A 15,308-nucleotide genomic window follows, 5' to 3' on the forward strand; every position below is an offset into this window, starting at 1 on the left:
GCTAGGAATAAAGTTTAATTGAATGACTGACTTACAATGCTTACAAACAAGTGGTTCTTTTCTCATAATGACTTTTTTTTTTTTTAAGATTTTATTTATTTATTCACGAGAGACACACAGAGAGAGAGAGGCACAGACACAGGCAGAGGGAGAAAGCAGGCTCCATGAAGGGAACCAAGGATCGAGACATGGGACTTGATCCTGGGTCTCCAGGATCACACTCTAGGCCAAAGGCAGCGCTAAACTGCTGAGCCTCCCAGGCTGCCCCTCTCATGACTTTAAAGAACAGTAGTTAAACTTTTTTTTTAAAGATTGTATTTTTTTTTAAAGTAATCTCTGCACCCTGTATGGGGCTCGAACTAACAACTCTGAGATCAACAGTTGTATGCTCTACTGACTAAGCCAACTAGGTGCCCTAGACATTTTTTTTAAAGAAACAAATTTTGTTTATAGACCCAAAGTTTGTAAAGTTTGAACAGTTTTAAGAGAAGTATTTTAACAACAAAATGCCATGTGTAGACTGTTCTTCATATAAATGAAACAAATATATTTTTCCTGTTATCAACATTAAATATTTTCCTTTTATAGGACTAGACCTTAGGCAAATTGTAAAATAAATGAAGCTTCCATTTATTACCCTCACTGGCTGTAAATAATGGCTGACATAATTCCCCATAGCTTTGTGGGAGCTTATAGTGTGGATCATTTCCCTTCATGGCCTACCTGGAAATATTTGAATCTTCTGGCATTTATTAGCCCTCCATCCAGAGCTAATACCACTGTTATTGTAGCCTGTTCCCCAGGAACTGTTAAGAGTCTAGACTTTTAAGAAGAGATCTGTTATAGGATATTTCCACCATTTATCTACTTTATTTATTTATTTATTTATTTATTTATTTATTTATTTATTTATTTATTTATGATAGAGAGAGAGAGAGAGAGGCAGAGACACAGGCAGAGGGAGAAGCAGGCTCCATGCACCGGGAGCCTGACGTGGGATTCAATCCCGGGTCTCCAGGATCCCGCCCTGGGCCAAAGGCAGGCACCAAACCGCTGTGCCACCCAGGGATCCCTACTTAATTTTTTTTTTTACTTTTTTAAATTTATTTATGATAGTCACACAGAGAGAGAGAGAGAGAGGCAGAGACATAGGCAGAGGGAGAAGCAGGCTCCATGCACCGGGAGCCCGACGTGGGATTCGATCCCGGGTCTCCAGGATTCCGCCCTGGGCCAAAGGCAGGCGCCAAACCGCTGCGCCACCCAGGGATCCCTCTACTTAATTGATTTAACTCTCTCTCTCTCTTTTTTTCACACTGTGTTACATAAACCAAGTGTCAAGTACTGAACTGAGTCCCCCAAATTCTTACGTTAAAGGACTAGCCCCTATTCAGAGTGTGACTGTATTTGCAGATAGGATGGATCTTTAAAGAGCTTAAATTAAAACTTGGCCATTAGGGTGCCTCTAATCCAATCTGACTAGGGTCCTTATCAGAAGAAAAATTTAAGCCATACAAAAGAAACCCTAGGGATGCATGAGCACACAGGAAAAACCATGTGAAGACACCGGGGTAAGAGGTAGAAGGCCATCTACCAGCCAAGGAGAGAGACCTTAGAATGAAATCTACACCACCAATACCTTCCTTGGTCTCAGACTTCTGGCTTCAATAGCTTTGAGAAAATTAGTATCTGTTGTTGAAGCCATCTAGTCTGTGGTATTCTGTTGTGGTAGCCTTAGTAAATTAGCACATCAAGTAATTTGCCTAGCTCTACAACTATGCTTGTTTTTACACTTTGAGTGTTCTGATGTCTGCTCTGATTTCTTACGCACTGTGAATGTCAAGATTCTCTTGAGGAAGAATAGAAATGGTAAACTTTAGGTCTCACTCTCTTACCATCTGTGTGACCTTTTGTAATTTACTTAACCTCTCTGGTGCTTTAAAATCCCAGTCTGTCAAATGAGAAAGACAATGCTGGATCCATCTCTTTCATTACTGATGTATTTTTATGACATTTGCTTAGTGATGTTAAAGTTCATGATGAAGTCCTTGGTCTAAGGACAAATATAAAATAGGTGCACCTGTCTACAATGCTCTCACCTTCCCAATCAAGTACTATTTCCAAAAACCCATTTTAAATCTCACCTCATATTTTATAAGTTTTCCAAAGGCTCGAAAGTGAACTATTTTACCTTATTTTCTTCTCCTTCGAAAGTACTTTGTTCTTTATTCTTTAACACTTAACTGTGTTGCATTGTAATTTATCTTGTTATAAGACATAATTCCCGTGTAAAAAATCCTAGCTGTCAGCATCATAGCAGGAATAGTGTCACACAGTATAATTATCAGTGAATTTCCAGTATACTAGCACTGTGTCTAGAATTCTATTAGATGTTCAATTAAAAAATGAATAGGTGAATAAGTGAAAGTGAATTAAACATATATATACAACTCTATGACTTAAAATTGGATTTATATAAATAAGCTATTCAAAAAACAATGGAAAAAAAAACAAAAAAAAACAAAAAACAATGGATATTCATCAGTATGTGACATTTAAAACATGCATTTTGTTTATTTATTAAGACTCTCATACAGATATAAAAATTACCAAGATTTTGTTTAGCTCATTTATCCAGTGATGGAACCATGCAGATATTAAAACCATTTCAAAAGCAAATCCAAAGAACAGACATATTTATAAACCAGGAATATTGAAATGAATATATAAATGCAGGCAATACCATTTTTTTCCACAAGGAGGGATGGTTATTCCTCCACAAGACAGAATTCACTTGCATATTTGAATACCATAATTTTGCATCTCTGTCATCTACAACTTCCAGAATTACAGCTCCCATACTATTAATGTATGGTTTTTCCATTTAGCCACCTATTCTTCCCTACAAAATCAAAGCCACAAAACTTTCAAAGTCTAGCTGAAATTTTCTCTCCTCAATAGCAAATTATTGGTGAATTTTCGCTGGAGAAAAGTTAAATATCTCTGGCTTTGTTGACAGACAGCTTTTCTATGTATAAGGCATTGGAATAATTATTTGAGGAAAATTTGTATGAGGGGATTTTGCAGGTAATGGCAGCAAGGTCAGTGTCAGTTTAGATTAACTATGGCTTGGTATCTGTCAGCCAAATTAGTGCTGCCTGGAAGGGAAGTTTAACCTGAGCACTCAACTCTTCAGGAAGGTTTTCCTTCATGAATCAGCAATTCTTTCCACCCTCCTTTCTTCTCTGCAAGGTCAAAAGGGTTTTACTATCCCTATAGGCTTACTTTACTTGCCAATTGGTGTATACCTTTTGTAGCTGACAAGGAACTTGTTGCCCACTGTATTTGACATACTACTGATGGATTGCAATGCAGTGGAATAATTTACAAGGAAGCATAACTTTATACCTCTATGTGTGCGTGTGTGTGTGCGTGTGTGCACACATTAAACAAAATTGCAGCATATGGAGGACACAGGTCCTTTTTGAATACACCATTTTTATCATACTGAAATGTGTAATGTTTTATTAAAAGGGAATTTAGAATAGATCTCAACTGAATTGTGACCTGATCACAGAATCCATACCTGAAGGATATTATACAGTTGAAAGAAGAAACCTAAGCAGATGAGTGTTTGCATAGTTCTGACAGTCTCTCTGTAGATTTTGAGCTAGAGAAGGACATTTATGAACATTTTTAAAAATTCTACCATGCTTTAGGAGTGTTCCATAAAACTGAAAATTTCAGAATGTTGTCTGTCAATAATAGTATGGGTAGGACCATTGAGTAATAATGACAGGAATACCACTTGTAATTTTTGGCTTTTTTCTGTACATAAGTGACAACCATGGAGGTGCATCTCACTTCGAGAGAGAAGTTTCTGCAGGGGGTATGGTTAGCTGAGAAACCCTAGCTGAAATGCCTTTAGAATCCACTGCAGCACTGCAGCTGAGGTCTTGCTCTTTCACGGCAGCATCAGCCAAAGACTGTGCATGTAGTTCTTCTTAGCCTGGCCACTTCTGTCCAATGTGGACTCTTCTAATGGGGAATGTTCGCATTGAGGCTCCTGCTTCTGTTCTCTGAGACATTCTTCGAGCTGAACTACAGTCTGAGGCCCTTTCTACCCAATGTACCTTCCTTCTGCCTCTCCTTTTACATGTGTCAACCTTGAATAGTGGTCCTTAGGCTTTCCGTGCCTAATGCCTGCTTTCTCTCATTTGTCTTTCACTGAGTATTTTCCACTTCCAGTTCATTCTTAGCTTCTGCTTCCTAGAGACTCAAGCCTGTAGTGTAGACTAACTATAACTATAAGGTAGTATTTGTATCATTACTAAATATGTACACAGTTGTGTATAAAGACATATATCTATATTTTTACACATTTTCATCTAAACCTTTATAAATTCACAAGATACAGATGTGGCTATCTCCATTATAATAGATCAAAATATTTTAGACTCAGTGATAGTGTGAATAATGTGTATGTTTCCAAGGCAAAGAATATATGACTACATATTTAATATCCTAAATTATTGTATGCTATATGTTTTGGAAAATTAAAATGGATTTAATCCAACACAAAGTTTCTTTGCTTTTTAAGTGAAAAGGAAAAATGATTAAATTATGAGTATCATTTTCCATCTGCTTCTCAATAACACATATTTGATTACTGAAATAAGAGTGGATGAGGGCAAAAACAAACAGAGGAGCCAGACACTACACTGGTTTTATGTAAGAAAGAGCTAAGGCACAGAATGAGCAAAGGTAAAGTATAGTGAGTCACAGTCTGGAGGATATGGATATATAAAGGCCTGAATTGTCCTTTCAATTACTCTTTGTGGTGTGACTTATTTTATTTGAGCACTAGTTAGAGCGGAAACTAGAACATAAGGAGTCATCTTGAGAGGACACATTCTTACCTTTCCAGTAAACATGGAAATAATGGAAAGTGGAGGAAATAACTGAAACATTCACATCCATGTTCAGACAGATCCTGCAATGAAGTAATTACTTTGTCCCTTTCCTACTTCTAGAGTCTTCAGTAGCTTAGAAACTCTATTAATGGATTATTTAACCTTTTTTTTTTTTTGGCATTGACTTAAATTTTCTTTGTATATGTATGTTCATTTGAGGAATGAAGACCATTGTTTACTAATTCAAGTGGAAGATTGCCAAATGAATATTTTAAAGAATCTTATGGAAGAAATGGGTTCTATAAGTGTGAACTTAAAAAAAAAATTGAAGGAGGAAAGGGCCTTCCATCAGGTATCATTCTCCCTTTCCATAACTTTCTTCTTCAGGATTTTAGGATTTTACTAATTCTTTCCAACTTAATTTACCTACAGCTAGTCTTATTACCCACAAAGAAGAATTTCTCTTTGCCTAGAATGTCCTTCCATGTCTCCTCTACCTTCCATGCCCCTCCCTAATACCCTCCTTTTCCTATGGCGCTTTACTTTTATTTTTGCATATGCTTCTCTTTTCCATTAAACTGAAAATATTCAAGGGCATGCCTCTTTCATCTTGTTTCTCCAATACCTGACATGTAATAGTCAGCAAATTCTCATATTGGCATTTAATTACTTTATAGACTGTCACTATTCTAAATTTCCAACCTAACCATTCAATTATGTGTCATGCAGAGTCTGATTCATTCAGACTAGTCCATTTACCATGCAAAGTGTATCTGAATATAATTATTTAAACACATAGGCTAGTTCAAAATAATCAATTAGCCAAACTGCTTATATTCTTCTCTCCAAGACTACCCTATTTTCTCCTTTCCCACTTTTTCATGTTGCTGATTTTTTTTCAATGCTAAAGTTTCACCTCCATAAACCTCAGCTTTCTATTCCAGATCATATTGATTATGTTCTTCTTTTGGCACCATAGTCTTAGTTGTTACATCATTTGTTGGCACTGGGCCTTATTTTTGCCATGCTTTGTATTGGTATTATAGTGGTGTTGGTCTTGATAGCAGCATGTTTTTTATTTGTGTGTGTGTGTGTGTTTGTGTGTGTGTGTGTGTGTGTGTAACTAAATTGTATACTGTAAAACCAGGAAGATATATAAAAAAATTGAGTTCAAATATGTGGACTTCATTCAGGGGTTGTTGGAGGATTCATAAGAGAAGTATAGTTGTTCTTTGTGAGGAAATTCAAAAGGCAAACCAACAGCCAATGGAAAAGGATGAAGAAGAAATTTGGCTTTTGCCTGGGAGGAACCAAAATGTACACTCCAGAGTGTGTGGAGAAAAGCTTGCTAATGGAAGAATTATCAAAACTTCCTGCGTAGTTTAATTCCATGTGAGCAGTTTATAATAAAGTGTGAAAAGGTAAGAAGAGCAATGGCTAGCCAAGGTGGCTTTAGGGAGCAAAACCCAAGCCAGCAGCATGAATTCTCTTGCTATTGAAATGTTTCTTTTGTAGAAAGATGAAATACCCAAGCCAAAACATATTAATGTATCAACCAAATGCAAACATGTTTATCTGAAACACTATCCTAGTAAATTATTATATCTTAGTAAATAACCTAATAAGCATACTTGAAGACCAACTGACTTCTTTGCAGGTGAATTGGGGAGAGGAGAGTTAGATGATCAAAATGAAACTAGTTTTCTTGTATGAATTTCCTTTCTCCACAAATAAAGAAATTTAAGACTAGATCATTGATATTGGACATTTTATATGTATAAACACTCTCCTCTGGTTAAATTGGTTAAATCTATACTTTAATCTGGTTAAATTCGTACTTTCTGAAACTCTTAGTATTAAGTTACTAAAGTATATCAGTTGATATTTGATGTAATTATGCAACTGAATAGGCTGTAATTTTTTTGTTGTTGTTACTTTGCATCATTCACACTTCCTATCATATCTGATGGCAGCATATCTCAATTTCATTTCAAGTAGCTGTTGCCCTCTTCAGCAGTATGTGCAATGCCATTCATCCTTCTAGGAAAGGCTAGGATATATTGATGGTCAGTCAATCATATTGTATGGTAAAATATATCAATTTTTTTAACAGAGGATGGCATTTCCTGATCTCATTCTAAAATTCTGAAGTACTTTGGGGTTATGGGACTTGTGGCTTTTGAGGTTATGGGAACTGCATGCACTTAAGGCATAAAATCTACTGTATTTTCAAAAAGTATATAATTCGCTGACTATATATATTTTGTCAACATTTCTGTATTGCTATTTATCACAAAGATATTTGATTTTCTGAACTGATTTGTTTTACTGAAAATGAAATTTGCATATTTTCTTCTGCTACTGATAAATATATAAACACAGCGATGCAAGATTATTAAAAATCCACATCTTATTTTACCACTAACCTTCATCCTAAGTTACTGACAAGTCTTGATAATGGATAAACATGCAGTCATCCACTGAGCACATAACAGGGCATGAGCTAGATGAGATGTGGCAAGTTACTTTCCACTCTTAAAATTATATATGACTTTACTAATAGTATTTACCACAGTCTAGACAAATTAGAATTCCCAAGGAAGGGGGGGAAATGGAAAAAGAAAGAAATGCTTTGATATTGCTAGATAAGGTTACTTGTGATGGCAGAAATAGGCATATCTAGCAAAAGAAACCTAATTATTCCTCGCTGGATCTTTAACTTGATGACATGACCACAATCCAATCAGATAGTCAATTAAGGATTTTCAGCCAGGAATCCCAACATGTTATTGAAATAGAATGCATTTGAATGAAGTTTCTCTTACCTCTACTGGGTTTCTTTCTTTCTTTCTCTTTCTTTTTCTCTTTCTTTCCCTCCCTCCCTTCTCTCTCTTTCTCTTTTTTAAGATTTATTATTTATTTATTTATTTATTTATTTATTTATTTATTTATTTATTTATGAGACACACACAGAGAGAGGCAGGGACATAGGCAGAGGGAGAAGCAGGCTCCATGCAGGGAGCCTAATATGGGACTCGATCTCAGGACTCCAGGATCACTCCCTGTGCCGAAAGCAGATGCTTAACCGCTGAACCCCCCAGGCATCCCTCTTTCCCTCCCTCCCTCCCTCCCTCCCTCCCTTCCTTCCTTTTCTTTCTTTCTTTCTTTCTTTCTTTCTTTCTTTCTTTCTTTCTTTCTTTCTTCTTTCTTTCTTTCTTTCTTTCTTTCTTTCTTTCTTTCTTTCTTCTTTCTTTCTTCTTCCCTCCTTCCTTCTCTTTCTTTCTTTCTTCTTTCTTTCTTTCTTTCTTTCTTTCTTCTTTCTTTCTTTCATTCTTCTTCTTCTTTCTCTCCTTTCTTTCTCTTCTTTCTTTCTTTCTTTCTTTCTTTCTTTCTTTCTTTCTCTTTCTTTCTGTTTTCTTTTCTTTCTTTCTTTCTTTCTTTCTTTCTTTCTTTCTTTCTTTCTTTCCTTTCTTTTTTCTTCTTTCTTCTTTCTTCTTTCTCTTTCTTCTCTATTGCCACCAGTGGTTTAAAATATAAGCAGTTCATTTAGTTGGTGTTTCAGGTAAGATGTGGTCAGATACCTCATTTTTTAAAAAGATTTATTTATTTATTTGAGAAAGTGAGTGAGTGAAGAGAGCGAACACAAGTGGCAGGGGGCAAAGAGGCAGAGAGAGAAGCCGACTCCTTGCTGAGCAGGTAGCCCAAAGTAGGGCTCGATCCTGGGACTCCGGGATCATGACCCAAGTCAAAGGCAGACCCCCCAACTGACTGAGCCACCCAGGTGCCCCAGATATTTAACTTTCTATTCAGTTCTGTTTAATAGTAAAATGTCCTTAACAGTGTTAGAAAATAATTTGAATAGATGTTATAAACCATATACAGAATAGAAATTTTGATGGATGGAGATAGCAACTCTTCCCATGAAATAGAGAAGATAGGCAAATATAAAGAACATATGCTTCAATAAGAATAAATAAACCAGGATCCCTGGGTGGCGCAGCGGTTTGGTGCCTGCCTTTGGCCCAGGGCGCGATCCTGGAGACCCGGGATCGAATCCCACGTCGGGCTCCCAGTGCATGGAGCCTGCTTCTCCCTCTGCCTGTGTCTCTGCCTCTCTCTCTCTGTGACTATCATAAATAAATAAAAATTAAAAAAAAAAAGAATAAATAAACCTTTTGGTTTGTGAAGGTAGTTACCAAATTAAAAATCATTCAAGTCATTAAACTATTTTATACTGCTGTTGAAAAGTATACTTGCTTATATATGAAAAGAAGATGAGACTTGTATTAAATGTTTTATTATGTTTCCTGGCATTCCTCCAGAATTTGAGTCAGGTGTGAGTTCATGAAAAATAAAAGTCCCAATATACTAGACGTCTGCTATATGCAAAGTATGTTTTGATTTTGTAAATATCTCAAGAATTCATCACAAGATCTCAGTTCTCAAAAATAAAATTGAATTCCTGTTACTGTTTATTAAATTATAGGAAACTTTATATATGCTTTCTTAATTAATAGTCACCAAATTCAGGTTACTATATTATTTTAGCATAGGACAATAATAATCGCAGTGATAAAAAAAATTTCCTGCGACTCAAAAAAGAGTAGGCACTTTCATCCATAGTCATACAGTTTGTGGTTGGCAGAAACGAATATAGAAACATTTATTCCAGTTATATTTTAAAAGAATGTTTTTTCATTGTACATATTGCTGCCTTGGATACCCTTGTTCCATCTATCTATCCCTTTCTCTCCCACACTCCTTTCTCCTTTGCCTGCTTTGGCCACTGCTTTATCTCTGGCCATGTCTGATTTATTCCTGGTTCACATCTTTGGGTGTCATGCTTTTGCCACTTCAATACTAAACACCCTATTGATATGGACGTTTCTGATCTCCAGGAACAGCAGTGTTGTTGCTGTTTACTTTTTAAAAAAATTCAAGTGTAATTAACAGTTTCTGGTATACAATATAATGTTTCAACAATCCTATACATTTCTCAGTTCTCATCAAGATAAGTGTACTCTTAATCCCCTTTATCTATATCACCCATCCCCTCCAACCTCTGCTCTGATAAAAATGCCAGTTTGTTCTCTATATTTAAGAGTCTGTTTTTGTTCATCTTTTTGTTTACTTTGTTTTGCTTCTTAAATTCTACATATGATTGAAATAATATGGTGTTTTTCTTTCTCTGACTTATTTTACTTGCCATTATACCCTCTAGATCCATCCATGTTGTCCCAAACAGTAAGATCTCATTCTTTGTTTATGGCTGAGTAATAGTCCATCTTCTTTACCTATTTATTTATTGGGACACTTGGGTTATTTTCAGTATCTTGGCTAATGTAAAAGAAATGATGCAATAAATATAGGGGTGCATGTATCTTTTCAAATTAGTGTTTTCATTTTCTTTGGGTAAATATTCATTCGGGGAATTACTAGATTATATGGTAATTTTATTTTTAATTTTTTTGAGGAGCCTCCTTACTGTTTTCCACAGTAACTATACCAGTATTTCTACCAACAGTCTGTGAAGGTTTCTTTTTCTCCACATCATTGCCAACACTTAATTTTTGTGTTTTCGATTTTAACCATTCTGACAAGTGTAAAGTGATATCTAATTATGGTTTTGATTTTCATTTCCTTGATGACTAGTGATATTGACCATCTTTTCATGTGTCTGTTGGCTAACTGTATGTTTTCTTTGGGAAAATGCCTATTCAATTTCCCTGTCCGTTTTTAATTGGATTATTTGGGTTTGTTTGGTGTTGAATTGTATAAATTGTTTACATATTTTGGATATTAGCCTCTTATTAAATATATCATTTATAAATATCTTCTCCCATTCCGTAGGTGGCCTTGTTAATGGTTTCCTTCACTGTGAAGAAGCTCTTTATTTTGACACAGTCCCAATAGTTTAACTTTGTGTTTGTTTCCTTTGCCAGAGAAGACCTATTTAGACAGATACTTCAGCAGCCAATATCAAAGAAATTAATGCCTGTGTTTCCTTCTAGGAATTTCATGGTTTTAGGTCTCATATTGTCTTTAATCCATTTTGAGTTTATTTTTGTGTAGGTGTAAGAAATGTTAGTTTCATTCTTCTGCATGCCCAGTTTTCTAAACATCATTTGTTTAACAGATTTTCCTTTTCCCATTGTATTTTCTTGCTTCCTTTGTTATAGATTAATTTACCATAAAAGGATGGACTTATTTCTGGATTCTCTGTTCTGTTCCGTTGCTCTATGTGTCTGTTTTTGTGCCAGAACCATACTGTTTTTATTACTGTAGCTTTGTAGTAAATTTTGAAATTTGGGACTGTGGTACCTCCAGCTTTGCTCTTCTTTTTCAGGTTGCTTTGACTATTTCAGGTCTTTTGCGATTCCATACAAATTTTAGGATTATCTGTACTAGTTCTATGAAAAATTTTGTAAGTATTTTGATAGAGATTGCTTTAAGTCTGTAGATTGCTTTGGGTAATATGGACATTTTGCCAATGTTGGTTCTTTCTAGGAACAATGTTTAAACCGTGGCTTCTCAAATCCCAGATATTTCACCTGGTGCTGTTTGCTTTGAGTGATTCTACCTGGACCAAACTTTGGATGAGGGTGTTATATTGTAACTATTTAATGGCATTGTCTGTTCTGGACAGTGAAATCTACAAAAAGTTACTAGGTGGAGATTAGAGGAAAACTATTGTTTTCCTAATTCAAAGTTCTTAATAGGCATTGGCTTTTTGATATTTATTCTTTTCCCTTTCTGCCTGGGACATGCATCTTATGCCTGTGGTACAAAAACCATATGTGAGCATGAAGGTAAAAGCCACAGACTGGAGATGGCAGAGTGAAAAGGCAGAGAGAAACTACATCCTCTGTGTTACCATGGAACCATTGTATTAGTCCTAGACTACCTACTTACGCTTCATATTTTGTGGGAAATAATAAATCTCTACTTGACCAATCAGCTATAGTGGTGGTTCTGTAAATATGTGTTCTAACTTCGACATTTATGAAGCCTAAGTCCAGTGTAAGCATTGGATAATGCCCTGACTCTGCTAATATCTAAAAAGGTGACTAATCACTTCCCAATTATACTCTGGATAATAATCATCAGTAAAAGTTGAACTGAGTACCCACTTTGTTGACTAGTGTGCTGAGACTAGTGGAAGGAAGAGTTATGGGATTATACAGTAAGTACTATTGCAGATCCTGACATCAAGATTCCAGGGCACTTCTATCAAGACCCCTAAAAACAAGGGACTATTTTCTTTTCCCCTGAAGGACATCAAACACAATATATCAAAAACTGTCTTAAAAAATAGAGTAGCAACAACTTTATATTTATTTCCTCTTAGATTTTTTTGGTATTTAAAGATAAATCTAACCTCATACAGTAAAGAGTTTTGCTAATACATAAGTTATCTTGCTCTCATGCAAAATAACTTTCCCTATGTAGAAAATGTTCATTCATGCCATAAATGTTCATTAAATTCACAGTAACTGTCCTTTGTCTTGTGACTATCAGGAAAATCAAGAATGATTCTTTTGTTCAGAAAGCTTACAGGGTAATAGAGGCAGAAAGTGGAGAAAAAACGCTCTATCTCTTGCATCAACCTCCTGTTATAAAGTATGCAAACTCGTATCTCCTTTGTAAGGAATAATAATGATTCTCAGCATTATAGGAAGAGGTATGTGTTGGTGTTTATGTTTTTATAAGTAGAAAAATTTTAAATTTGTTAATTAAATCAGCCCCAGGTAATAATCTGAAATGTACTTGTGTCTATGTATGGCTATGTGACTGACATAAACTAGTCATCAAAATACAATCCCAGCATTAACATAAGAAGTCACAATTATAATAAAATGTAAGTAGAACCATTTTAGATATTTTCAAAGAAAAAACACATCTGAGAATCTTTATACACTACAATGATGTTTTTAAAGTTTTTAAAGTATAAAGCCCCCCTTGAAAAAGTGTTTAATGTGTAATGAAATATATATACTCTTAATAATAATTATTATTATCCAAATGTGTTTTTTCATCATCTAGAAACACAATTTATACCTTCAGTACATCTAAGAACTGGAGATAGAGCTTAACTCAAACAAAGCACATGGACTGAAAATAGTGTTCCCCTGAAGAATTTTCAAAGAAAACACAAAGATAGCACAGTCCTGAACACAATACATACATCTTTTTATAGTCTTTATGGTCCAATCACCTTTGCTCTCCATAGTTCTATTCTTTTGAGATAGAATTCTGGAATGGCTGAATCCGAAAGGAAATCAAATGTCAGAGTCAGGTCACTAATGGTTAGAAACACTAATAGAAAGCCTAATTAGAGCTAAGCATTTAATTATCTTTTTGTTCCTCTCATTTCTAGTATTACCACATTCCTCAAATGACTTACATTTTTTTGAAATGACTAAAAATAGCTGTCCATAAAAGATGAGTTTGGCCCCAAATCTCTAGGTTCTGGATGAGATATATTGTAATGGTTCATTTTATAGGAGAGAGACCATCTTTATAAATAAGTGATACCCTGTGCTCTGCACTGTAACTGCATTGAAAATGTACTAATCTAAAAGAAACTCACTGGGTCGAAAACCAGTTTACATTGATTTTTCAGATGTACCGAATTCTGTGAAATGGCCTCCAGAAACCACTCTCAACTCCCCATATTCTAGCCATAGAAAATTCGTAATAATAAACTTAATAAACTTAAAAAAGACTTCTATGGTATTTACATCTTAGCAGATTATATTATTTCCTATCCTAGTGCTTTTTTTGCTTTTGTTTTTTCCCTCCAACTTATAGCATTGTTATATTTTTTTAAAAAAATCTATCTGTATGCTGTTTTCTGTTGCTGTACTGGTTAGTTTGGACTAGCTACATATTTTATTTAGTACGGACTGCTTTTCTCAAATAGCTTTTGAGGTGAATGTGTGTTCTTTTGGCTCTAAGTTTGAAAGAAATAGGGAAACAGTCAGGTTTCTTCAGGTGATAGGGTGTTACTGTAAAGATGCCCAGAAAAGCAAGAAAGCGCCGGAAATTGGCACAGTCAGTTGCAAAATCAGAATAGAGTAAAATCACTTTTGTTTAGGCTGCAGTAAAAATCCTAACTATCCAACAACAGTTCTAGTTGTTTGCTCTTCTGATTCAGCTTCTTTTATCTCTGCCCCTCTGTTTATTTCTTCTGTTGCTTCATACTTAAGGTAGGCTTTCTGCTTGGAGCAGTTTCTATACTGTGTATATCGGTTTATGCTCTTCCTACTGGCTTTGTTGTTGCTTGTGTGTCTCACACTAAAACTCCCCAAGAGTGAAAAATGGATTGGATATTTTTGTTACTTTAGAGCATCTTTATTAATTCAAGGACTGGCATCTGACCACTTTAGAAAGCTCTACTCCAGCCAACGGTTTACCTTTGCATCAGATGAATGTCTTTTTTCCATCATTGGGGAAAAGTGTGATTAACTCACATAATATATATACTAATATATATTAAAGTATATATATATACTTTAAGCCTCATACGGGGGCTACATACATAACTATATATATATATATATATATATATGTTTATTTGAAGCCTCATACAGCAGATTCACCTAAAAGGTACAATGTAGTTGATAGACATCCTGGGCTTCCTGATACCTATTTTAGAGAAAGTCTCTCAAATTTTTAAAATATTGTTCATATTTATTGATGTTGTTATGGAATGGATAATCCAAGAAAATGTTGGTGAGATTCCAGGTACTTCTTCAGTATCTTTATACTCTAGAGATCTTTTAATAACAACATTGATGATTCAAATACCATCTGAAATTCCCTAAGTACTTCATGTGGAGGATTATTTAATGGAGTTAATTTTTATAATGTCTCCAGTAAATGTGTACCATTTAATTCTGAGATAAATATTGACTTAAACCAAAATAAATACTGAACAAGATTGAAACGTGGAGACTTTTATTCATTGTAAAATATAGGTCTAAAACTCCATTTTGTTAACCGAGTCTTTTAACTGTTTTATAGAACTTCATTGAATTTCTAATCTGTGTTATATTTAGAGAGTCGATAATTATATGGATATTAAAGTGAGTAATTTAAATTTGTTAATAGAAATATATTATGTATCAGGCAATTCAACAGAAAGTTACATTGACAAATTTTATTAAACAAAATTGAGCTGGTATGTTGAATGAAAAGCAATTATGTTCACCAAAATAATAAAAACTGAAATCTTGATTATATTAAATAATCTGCATATTTAATAGCAAGACAAGACAATGTAAAAGTTTATTGCATCCAAGGAAAACGTGATGCTATTGGTTTTTTAAATGCACTTCAAATCTGATACATCAGAAAGAATGCAGCTTTAAGTGTTAAACCTTACTGATACGTATT

The sequence above is a fragment of the Canis lupus genome, chromosome 22 (genome assembly GCF_003254725.2).
Source record: "Canis lupus dingo isolate Sandy chromosome 22, ASM325472v2, whole genome shotgun sequence".
Taxonomy (NCBI): Eukaryota; Metazoa; Chordata; class Mammalia; order Carnivora; family Canidae; genus Canis; species Canis lupus.